The 10,525-nt window shown below is 37.2% G+C and overlaps 1 pseudogene; it reads left to right on the forward strand.

The window, feature by feature from the left end:
- The first annotated feature begins 556 nt into the window (after positions 1–556).
- Positions 557–2,963, forward strand: LOC109163659 (annotated as a pseudogene).
- The last annotated feature ends 7,562 nt before the right edge of the window (positions 2,964–10,525 follow it).

The following is a 10,525-nucleotide window of genomic DNA, read 5'->3' on the forward strand; positions in this document are numbered from 1 at the left end:
TTTACAAAAATAATTACATGACCCTATGCGGCAAGCTTGACCAAAAGAGTGTTAGTAATAATCAAACTCATAATAATTTTCTAGTAGAAAAATTATATTTCACCTATTCAAACACCCTTTGTGGGACAGTTCCTTTTATATTTGATTAATAAGTAGATTTATTTTTTAACAGGACATGAAATCAGCCCAGACAATTCACAGTAGAAAGATGTGAATATTAAGTAAAACCGAGGGGAAAATAGGATTACTTGGCTTTACAAATTACATTGTTAACTATTCATCAAGGAAAAATTATCATTTTGATCCCTCAATTGTTTCATAACTGTCAATGTAGTTCATGGTTTTCAATTTCAACTAATTTGATCTTCGAATTGTTTAAAATTTCGTCAATTAAACCCTTCCGAGAGAGCAAAATGGTAATATTTTCATTTTTTAAATTTCGTCAATTTGATCCTCTAAGAATTTAATTGACGAAATTTTGAACAATTCGATAATCAAATTAGTTGAAATTGAAAACTAGTGACTACATTAACAATTAGGAAACAATTGAGGGCCCATTCATCAATTGAAGAATTGTAATTGAATTGCATTAGCCACAAACAAGGTTAACATTTACCTGTTTCCAGCTCATGCAGGTGCAAGTATAATTTGCTTGTATTAACCAGGAAACTCACCTGTGAACTTTCAGCTTCAATGTCTCCTACTCCTGCTCCTCCACGGGTCTATGGCGGAGATGGAATCTACAGATCACCACGGCCACCCATCAACCTGCCGGAACACCCCAAAACCTCTATAGTTTCATTCTTCTTCAGACACCTCCCATCCCTTTCCCAAACCACATCACTCATTGATTCTGAAACAGGGCAAACCTTAACATTCTCACAGCTCAAAACCCAAGTTTTCAAGCTCTCCCAAGCTCTACTCAACCTTAACATCTCCAAATCCGACGTTGTCTTGATCTTCTCCCCGAACTCCATTCTTTTCCCTGTCTCTTTCCTGGCAGTCGTCTCCATTGGCGCCATTGTCACCACCGTCAACCCGCTGTACACCATCTCTGAGCTCACCAAACAAGTCAAAGATTCAAACCCCAAATTAATCATTACCGTCGATGATCTCTACCACAAAGTCAAGAATTTTAATCTCCCCTGCATTTTTCTGAGTTCCAAGACTTCATCTCATGATAGATTACCTTCAAATTTCAAAAAGTTCAATTTTTTACTATTCAGATCTAGTCTCATCACCCTGTGTTACTGTCCCAATGCCAGAAACAGGACTTAATGATGTAGCAGCCTTATTATATTCATCTGGGACGACTGGAAAAAGCAAAGGGGTAGTTCTAACACATAAAAACTTCATCGCCACTGCCTTAATGGTTACCTCAGACCAAGATTTCTATGGAGCATACAACAGTGTGTACCTGTGCTTTCTTCCTCTCTTTCACATATATGGCCTTGCGTCAATAATGTACGCACAGCTGCAAAGAGGGGATACGTTGGTGGTGATGGCAAATTACTCACTGGAAAAGGTTCTGCAGGCTATTGAGAAGTATAGAGTGACACATCTGTCTGTTGTGCCACCGGTTATTTTAGCATTCGCGAAGCACAGAGAGACAGTGGAGAGGTACGATGTTTCTTCATTGAGGGAGATTGGATCAGGGGCTGCACCATTGGGAAAGGATGTAATGGAGGAATGTGCCAAGTGTTTTCCCAAAGCTGGAATTTTTCAGGTGATGAGATATTAGAATTCCGAATCAACCAATAATCAAATGATGATTCCTACTTCCATTTCCTGGGGAAATAGTTTCATGCACTTCACTCTGATTTTATAGGCTAAACAATATGATACTCTGACAGGGATATGGTATGACAGAAACTTGTGGAATTATTTCCATGGAGAATACAAGGACAGCACGCCGACACTCTGGAACCACTGGTATGCTAGTTGCAGGACTTGAATCAAAAATAGTAGACATGGATACCATGAAACCTCTCCCACCTTTACAGAAAGGTGAAATCTGGGTTCGCGGTCCAAATATGATGTTAGGTCCGTATCATCACTCTTCATTTCCTAATACAATTCCATACTTTCCATGATAATAACACCGAGTGGAATTTTGCAGGTTATTTCAATAATCAAACAGCCACAGAAGAAACCTTAGATGGAGAAGGGTGGGTACACACTGGGGATCTTGGTTATTTTGATGATGAGGGGCAATTACACGTTGTTGACCGGCTTAAAGAACTGATCAAGTGTAAAGGCTTTCAGGTAATCACTCTTATCAAACTATTCCACTCTCATCTCAATCTGATAAGTTAATGTGGTTGGTTATCAGGTGGCTCCAGCTGAACTTGAAGATCTGCTAGTCACTCACCCTGAAATATCAGATGCTGCTGTAATTCCGTACGTGATAAAAAAACAAAAAAAATATATATATATTCTCAACTAAAACTAAGACTCAACTGCAATCTAGACAGAGTCAGCTAAACATTTATTTCTCCTTTCAGCTCTCTTTAAGCTCCAACTCTATTTGGTATTTCCTTTTACAGTTTTCCGGACAGGGAAGCTGGTGAGGTTCCTATCGCATACGTAGTTCGTTCATGTGGTAGCTCAATAACTGAGGAAGAGGTTAAAAGTTTCATTGCTGGACAGGTATATATCATTATCCAAAATCAAAGTTACTTTGGAATGAAATTTTTTCAGAAACATTTACAATTTTGTTAATTTGGGTAAATGTATGTTTGTAGGTTGTTTTCTACAAAAGATTACAAAAAGTGATTTTCACAGAAAATATACCAAAATCAGCTGCAGGGAAGATTCTTAGAAGGGAGCTCATACAAAGGATTCAATCAAAGCTGTAGAACTGATGAAATTTTATAGAAAAGTTAATGCTTTATATTTTCATTTCTCTAATGGGAACAGCAGTATTTGGAATAAAAAAACCCCTCTTTACTTTAAGACTTTAATTTAACATGCCATCCTATAATCTAAGTCAACAAAATGTTAATGTTCCTGTTGAATTTGGAAGATGGAATGGCCTGGCAGGTGGAGAATAACAACCACCCACCAGTTAAGCGAAAGCGAGAATGAAGAATTTGAGAGAATTTTAATAAAACTAAAAGATTATAATATATTCTATATTCTCTGTGTGTCTAATAAAGAAACATAGTACATATATATATATATATATACTATAAGTACCTATTCTTAAATAGACACCTATTCTAATGCATTCGTGGGTCAACAGTACTACCGCAAAAGGCACAAATCTCACAGATCAGCCATGCCCTCGATTTAAGCAGTCTAATTTATTCTCTTTACTTTTTCAATATTATTCAGAATCTCTTTATAGTTGGTAAGTATCTTTCCTTCCTTAGTTAAGTATGTTGGTAGTCCTTAAATATGACAACATTATGTAATTGAAAGACAAGTTGGAATTTGAATAAAGATCTTTCAAGAAGGTTTCTCTTCTTCCAACTCTCTGTCCTTAATCTCAGACTTCTCTACTGCCACCATAGGTAGAGATAAGTCTTCTGTCGAATTTGGGAGATGGAATGGCCTAGCCGGTGGAGAATAACACCACCCGCCAGTTAGGCGGAAGCAAAAGAATCAGAAATGAGAGAATGTATATAAAATTAAAATGTTATACTATATTCTGTATTCTATGTTTCTAATACAGAAACACAGTACATATATATACACAAAGACATAACTGTAAATAACTTACACCTATTCATAAACAGACACAACCCTATAGATAAACCTATCTATTTAGTTTTCAACACTCCCCCTCAAGCTGGAACATCTAGAAGTTCCAAGCTTGGATTAAACCATACACTCTACATTACAAATGAAGATTAAAAGCAGCTAGAGAATAACAGTGCTAGGTGGCTTCGAAGGGACAGTGCTAAACACAATCATTGGGAATGAAGGCACCAAGGGCGATTAACACAAACACCCTCACAGCAACATAAGCACTCCCTTGAGAAGCCGACGTCCGCGGTAGCTTACTCTAGATGGCTCACACTCCGAACTCTTCTTGGCACCAGGTAGCCCTTTTCCTCTTTGGATGGCTTCACTCCAGACCTTATCAAGTACCAGGTAGCCCTTTTCTAGGTCGCCCCCTCCGCTAGACCGGCACCGGATGAGTGGACGGCTTCACTCTGGACTCTTATCGGTTTCCTTTGAACCTTATCAAGCAGTGGGTAGCCTTTCCCACCACACTCCAGCCTCTCAACAAGAGCACCAAAGTAATGACAAATACACCCAAAGAGTGAAGTATGAATACCGAGAGCACCACATATGATTGTTGTTTATACCCCTTAGATAAGTGAATAACAAAAGAGACTTCCGGAAATAAACAAAAGGTACCAAACTTGAAAACCCTAGGGAATAATATGGTATACCGAATACAGTTATACCAGAAAACCCCGAAAAGAAATTGACAACAAACCCAAAAAGCCTTAAAACTTCACCAACATGTCCAAAGAAGGGCAAAACAACAATTTGTAAAAGTTTCACCGGAAAAATACATCATATGCACAAAAGGAATGGAGGAGAGCCGACGAGCAGAACTGGAGAGTTTCGCCGGAAGAAGCCGCCGGAGACAGCCTCACGCGCCGGCGCATGCGAACGGAGTCCGACAATGGCGGCGGCGCGTGGCAGAGGAGATGGCGATGCCACTTGCTGGGTCAGGCTCGCCGGAGACAATAGAAGGGATGGGTGACACCAATTTGACAAAAGAACTCACCAAAAGCAAGTAATTTGAAAAATTAGGGTTTGCGTGAACAGTAACTTCACTGTTCATGCGATGAAAAACAATTTTGATGTTTGGAATTCCCTAGGAAAGTAGGCTCTGATACCATGTTGAATTTGGGAGATGGAATGGCCTGGCGGGTAGAGAATAACACCACCCGCCAGTTATTCGGAAGCAGAAGAATCAAAATTAGAAACACAGTACATATATATACACAAAGACATAACTGTAAATAACTACCCATAACTTACACCTATTCATAAACAGACACAACCCTATAGATAAACCTATCTATTTAGTTTTCAACATCTTCCTCTTCCTCCTCTTCAGTATTCCACAGGCCCGTAACGCGAAGTCTATCTCGTGATCATATCATATTCATAAACAAACACAACACTCCCCTCTAGCTAGAACATCTGGAAGCTCCAAGCTTGGATTAAAACATACACTCTACCTTACTTTAAATTACAAATGAAGATTAAAAGCAGCTAGAGGATAACAGTGTTGGATGGTTTCGGAGGGACAATGCTATACACAACCCTTGGGAATGAAGGCATCAGGGGCGAAGCTTGTCACGAACAACCTTGGGAATGAAAGCACCAAGGATGAAGATTAACACGAACACCCTCACAAGTCACAACAACATAAGCATTCTAGGATTTGCCCACAACAATCTTCATCAAGAACGGCAGAGCAAACAAATCATGAGCAGGAGCAGCAAATTAAAGGGCATGCAGTAAAGCCCATAGTAATGACAAATACACCCAAAGAATAAAGTATGAATACCAAGAACACCACATGATTGTTGTTTATACCCCTTATAGGATAAGTAAATAACAAAAGAGGCTTCCGGAAATAAAAAAGTTGCCAAACTTGAAAACACTAGGGAATAAATATGATATACCGAAAATAAATAAACAAATACGGTTATACCAAAAGCACCCCGGAAAGAAGTTTGGCAACAAAGCCAAAAAGCCTTCAAACTTCACCAAAAGGTCCAAAGAAGGGCAAAACAACAATCTGTAATTTTCATCGGAGAAATACATCACAAGGAAAAAAACACAAATGGAGTCACACAAGCCCGACGAGAATATCTGGAAAGTCTCGGCAGAAAATTCTGCTGGAGGTGGCCACACGCACCGGCGTGTGAGGTTGGAAGTCCGGCGATGATGGCTCAGGCTCGCCGGAGACCGTAGAAGGGATGGGTAACACCAATTTGACAAAAGAACTCACCAAGAACAAGTAATTTGAAAAATTAGGGTTTCGTATGAACAGTAACTTATGTGTACTACTGTCATGCTATTGGAAAATGCAATTTTGAAGTTTGGAATACCCTACGAATGTAGGCTCTGATGCCATGTTGAATTTGGAAAATGGAATGGCCTGGCAGGTAGAGAATAACAACCACCCGCCAGTTAAGCGGAAGCGAGAATGAAGAATCAGGAATGAAAGAATGTATATAAAACTAAAAGATTATAATATGTTCTATATTCTTTGTGTTTCTAATAAAGAAACATAGTACGTATATATATATACACACACACACACACACACACACACACACACACACACATATATATATATATATATATGTGTGTGTGTGTGTGTGTGTGTGTGTGTGTGTGTATATATATATACATACTATGTTTCTTTATTAGAAACACAAAGAATATAGAATATATTATTAAGCGGAAGCGAGAATGAAGAATCAGGAATGAGAGAATGTATATAAAACTAAAAGATTATAATATATTCTATATTCTTTGTGTTTCTAATAAAGAAACATAGTACGTATATATATATATATATATATATATATATATATATATATATATATATATATATATATATATATATATATATATATATAAAGACATAACTGTAAGTATCTATTCTTAAATAGACACCTATTTATAAACAGATACAACCCTATAGATAAAACTAACTCTTTATTTTTCAACAGTTCCAAACCAACAGAAATAGAATTAATGTCAGAAAAATAAAAGAAATAAATAAATAAAGTCTTGAGTCTGGGATTTTATTCTGTCCTGAAGCCTTGGATAATCTGGAAGCACTGAAGCCTGCAACTATTATTAGAAATGCTGCCTTCTACTTTCAAGTTCATTCATTCACTTCAATCAAGCAGCTAGTTTCTCATCCTTTTAGCAAGAACTTGAGGATTTCCAACCTGAATCAGGACCATCCAACATGTAAGCTCCAGACATCAAAACGCTGTCAAGATCTAACCTAATTCCAAAATAGCAACAACAAAAGTTGAAGCTAGAGGTTCTGAATATTACAGTGAGGAATTAGCATCATGAATATACTTTAGATGATCAGAGAATTAGAATTCGTATTTATATTTTACACATAGTTTTGTCACACAAATAGACCTGACAAGAATGGTTTATAGGTGTAGTAGCTTAATAAGAACCACACGACTACAAATATAACCTTTCAAACTGCAACTTGAGGCAATATCATACATTCATACAGCCTTGAGCTTCATGTAACTATAATCCAACTAATACGCCATCTCAAGAATAGTCTGTCATCTGAGACAAAGAAATGAAGAATCATGTGCTGGACACCAACTTTGTTTAATCAAACAGTTGAGTCACAGTGAAAAGATATGATCAAGCTACGTTGAAAGATAAAAGTATATTTAAGAGTATTATATATTTTTAACTAATGGACAAGAAGTAACAATCACATTGCCTTCTATGTTGAAAGAATTATTCATGAGGCAAACAAATCAGTATTACAGATTTAGCACAGATATAGTGTAATTTAATTAATTGTCCAGTTGATGACAGAAGGCATTTTAAATATTCAAAGTGGAGGGGGTGTTTAGACTTTAGAAACCATTTTTAATTACTATATTAGAGAAAAAAGCAGCTATGAAATCAAGAACAGATCTTTTCCTTGCCTTCTTGGTGATCTTTACCACTCCTTTAAAGTTACAGATAGGTTATAGAATTATAGGTGGTGACATTTTAGGAAGAGGTAGGTTGCCTTAGTTACGAACGAGCTTGGCTTGTGTTGAAATTGAGGGATTGAAAGGTTTGGCAGGTGGTGAATAGCCACCACCCGTTAGTTAGGCAGAAACAAAATATGTGAGAAACCAAAGAAAAAGAGAATAGAAAGAATATATTATAATGAGATATTACAATAGACTGTCTCTGTGTACCCTTTATATTTCTATTTATATTAAAATGTATAAAGATCCTATATTAATAGGAACAATGAGGCAAAATGAATCCTATTAGGAATAGGAAACTAAGCCCACTCCTACTAAGAATAGGACTAAGGTTTCCTACTATTCAACACTCTCAAATTGGAACATCTAGAAGTAACTAAAAGTTGAGTTTTAGTGGTGATGGTTGGTGCGTGTGAGAGGGTATCCTCACATCGGTATCATCTCAAAGAGTGGACCGAAAGGGAGTTGAATAGTAGGTGATTAAGCACAAAAGTGTCTACTGTTTGGAATCTAGTTCAAATCATTAGGTTTAAAGTGTAAACAAACAAGTAAATGCAAAGTAATAAGCAAAGCAAATGACAAACAATAGGTAAAGGTAGGGGTTTGGATTAAACCACTCTTGCTTAGATGGTATAGAGCTTTCCTAGGTTAGGGATCATGTGATGGATTATCATGGATCAAGGAAGATGCTACTCAATGCCAAAGTCATTTTCATGGTCATTTGACTTCTAATTGAGATTAGATCCCATTATCATGGTGATTAATTCAATTGGTGCATTTTATCAAACATATAGTGTTTACATCTTCCAACCTATTTTAATCGAAGTGAAGTTGGAAATGTGAGTGGTGTGGCTATAGTGTTGTCTCATTCTCATAGTAACAATACACATCCATAATTGATTATCTTGTATAATTGGGTCCAAATTATACAAGAGTCCATATAATTCACCAAACTCACAACAAAAACCCTAGTTAATGCATCACATTGCAATTTAATTCACTCAAGCATCCATACAAGAGAGCTCAATCCAAATCCCTAAGATGAATCTAGCTACTCATACTTTGAATTGAAAGACAAAACACAAATTGGAATGGAAGCCCCATTGCAAGAACAATTAAGTTGAAGAAAATGTAAAGTATGTAAAGAAGACTTAGCTTTGATCAAGAGAGAAATTGGAGATGCAATCTTGAAATTGAAAGTAAAGTTGAATTACAAGTTGGAAATCACTTTATATCTTCATCAAATGTCGAAATGTTGTGGAAAGGTTTCTCTCTAAGGAAACCTTGCAAAGAGAGTGGGAGACTGGAGAGTGATTCGAAAACAACCGCCTAGACATATTTATACCCCCAAATTCGCGCCAAAATGAACAAATCTTAGCTTTCTGGATACATGTTCATAGTCTACCTCATGCCTGTGAGTTCCACCGTGAGTTTTAATCATAGCTCGCAGGTTCCAAGGCTCACGGTGGACCTCACGCCCACGAGGTCGGCCGTGACCATTTACTCTATGCAGCAATTCTGGTTTCTAAGTCATTTTCATCTTGTAAACGTCTGAATTAGACTTTGTGGTCTTCATTGAAGTTGTAGCTCTTTCAATTATCTTTCCACAATGCCATTTGAATCAGTTGATTTGGATATTCCTACACTCAGATATGGTTAAAATACCGAGATGTCGCCTAATAGAGAAAACATAGCAAAATTTTGTCACGCTGACACTCACAGGCGTTAGTGTCAGCGTGAGCCTTGATCTTCACTCCAAAATGCAAATTTCTTCATTTCCTTCCTTCCTTTGGGTTCCTGGGTTATGCCATGATACTTCCAACATGCTCTTTTTCACTTTCTTAACCTCTCATGACTCTCGAAACACACATTTGTGCCGATGACTTTAAAACACATCCAATTTAGCTCCAATTCACATGATCTTACAATCGATGCCTCCAAATCACCTAAATGACACAAAGAGGTCAAATAAGCACATACTTAGCTTCCAATTAACATAAAATTCAAATATGTACATAAAAGTAGTAAGAATTAGTGCTTATCACGCACCCAGGACAAAGCAGAACACAACGCTATGCACGACCCTTGGGAATGAAAATGAACACACCAAGGATGGAACTAAAGTACTGAACATAAACAACCTCAGGAATTCTTATCTGTACAAATGGTACTTCGAACTCGAAACGAGTATGACCCTTCATTTCGGCCCTTGTAGCACGTGTGTCGCCCTGGGCATAAGGGGCATGATGACTTGATGTCATCCTCAACATTCATACAACGGTATGAACACGATACCAAGGCAAACCCATGGAAAGACACCGTGTAACTTTATTGCAGAATTTTGATTCAAAGGAAAAAGGGCGTGGAGCTCAAATAACTCACTCGGTGTGTGATATCTAGGTGATTGTGGAAGTCAAAAGGAAAAAGGGAAATGCTTTTTGATACTAATTGAGCTTCACCTGTGACATAGATAATTGATCATTAAATCAGCTTGCAATTAATTCACAAAGGTAATAAACAACTATTCCAACCATTGCATTCACTTGAAAGATCAAGGAGGATTAGACTAGATTTAGCCAAGTAATGACAACTTTAATAATCATCCACTAACTTGTACGGAGTATTAAAAAATCAATGGCCTTAAGTTAATCAGTGGTGAAAACTGATTATTGGTTTAACACAATGATGCACATGTTGTTTTTAAAAAATTGCAAAAATTAGTTCACCTTACAATGAGACAATCAGCTAGTCAAAAAATAGGTTTTAAGAAATTACTGAGAATCACTTCATTA

This window comes from Ipomoea nil, unplaced genomic scaffold (genome assembly GCF_001879475.1).
Source record: "Ipomoea nil cultivar Tokyo-kokei standard unplaced genomic scaffold, Asagao_1.1 scaffold3030, whole genome shotgun sequence".
Taxonomy (NCBI): Eukaryota; Viridiplantae; Streptophyta; class Magnoliopsida; order Solanales; family Convolvulaceae; genus Ipomoea; species Ipomoea nil.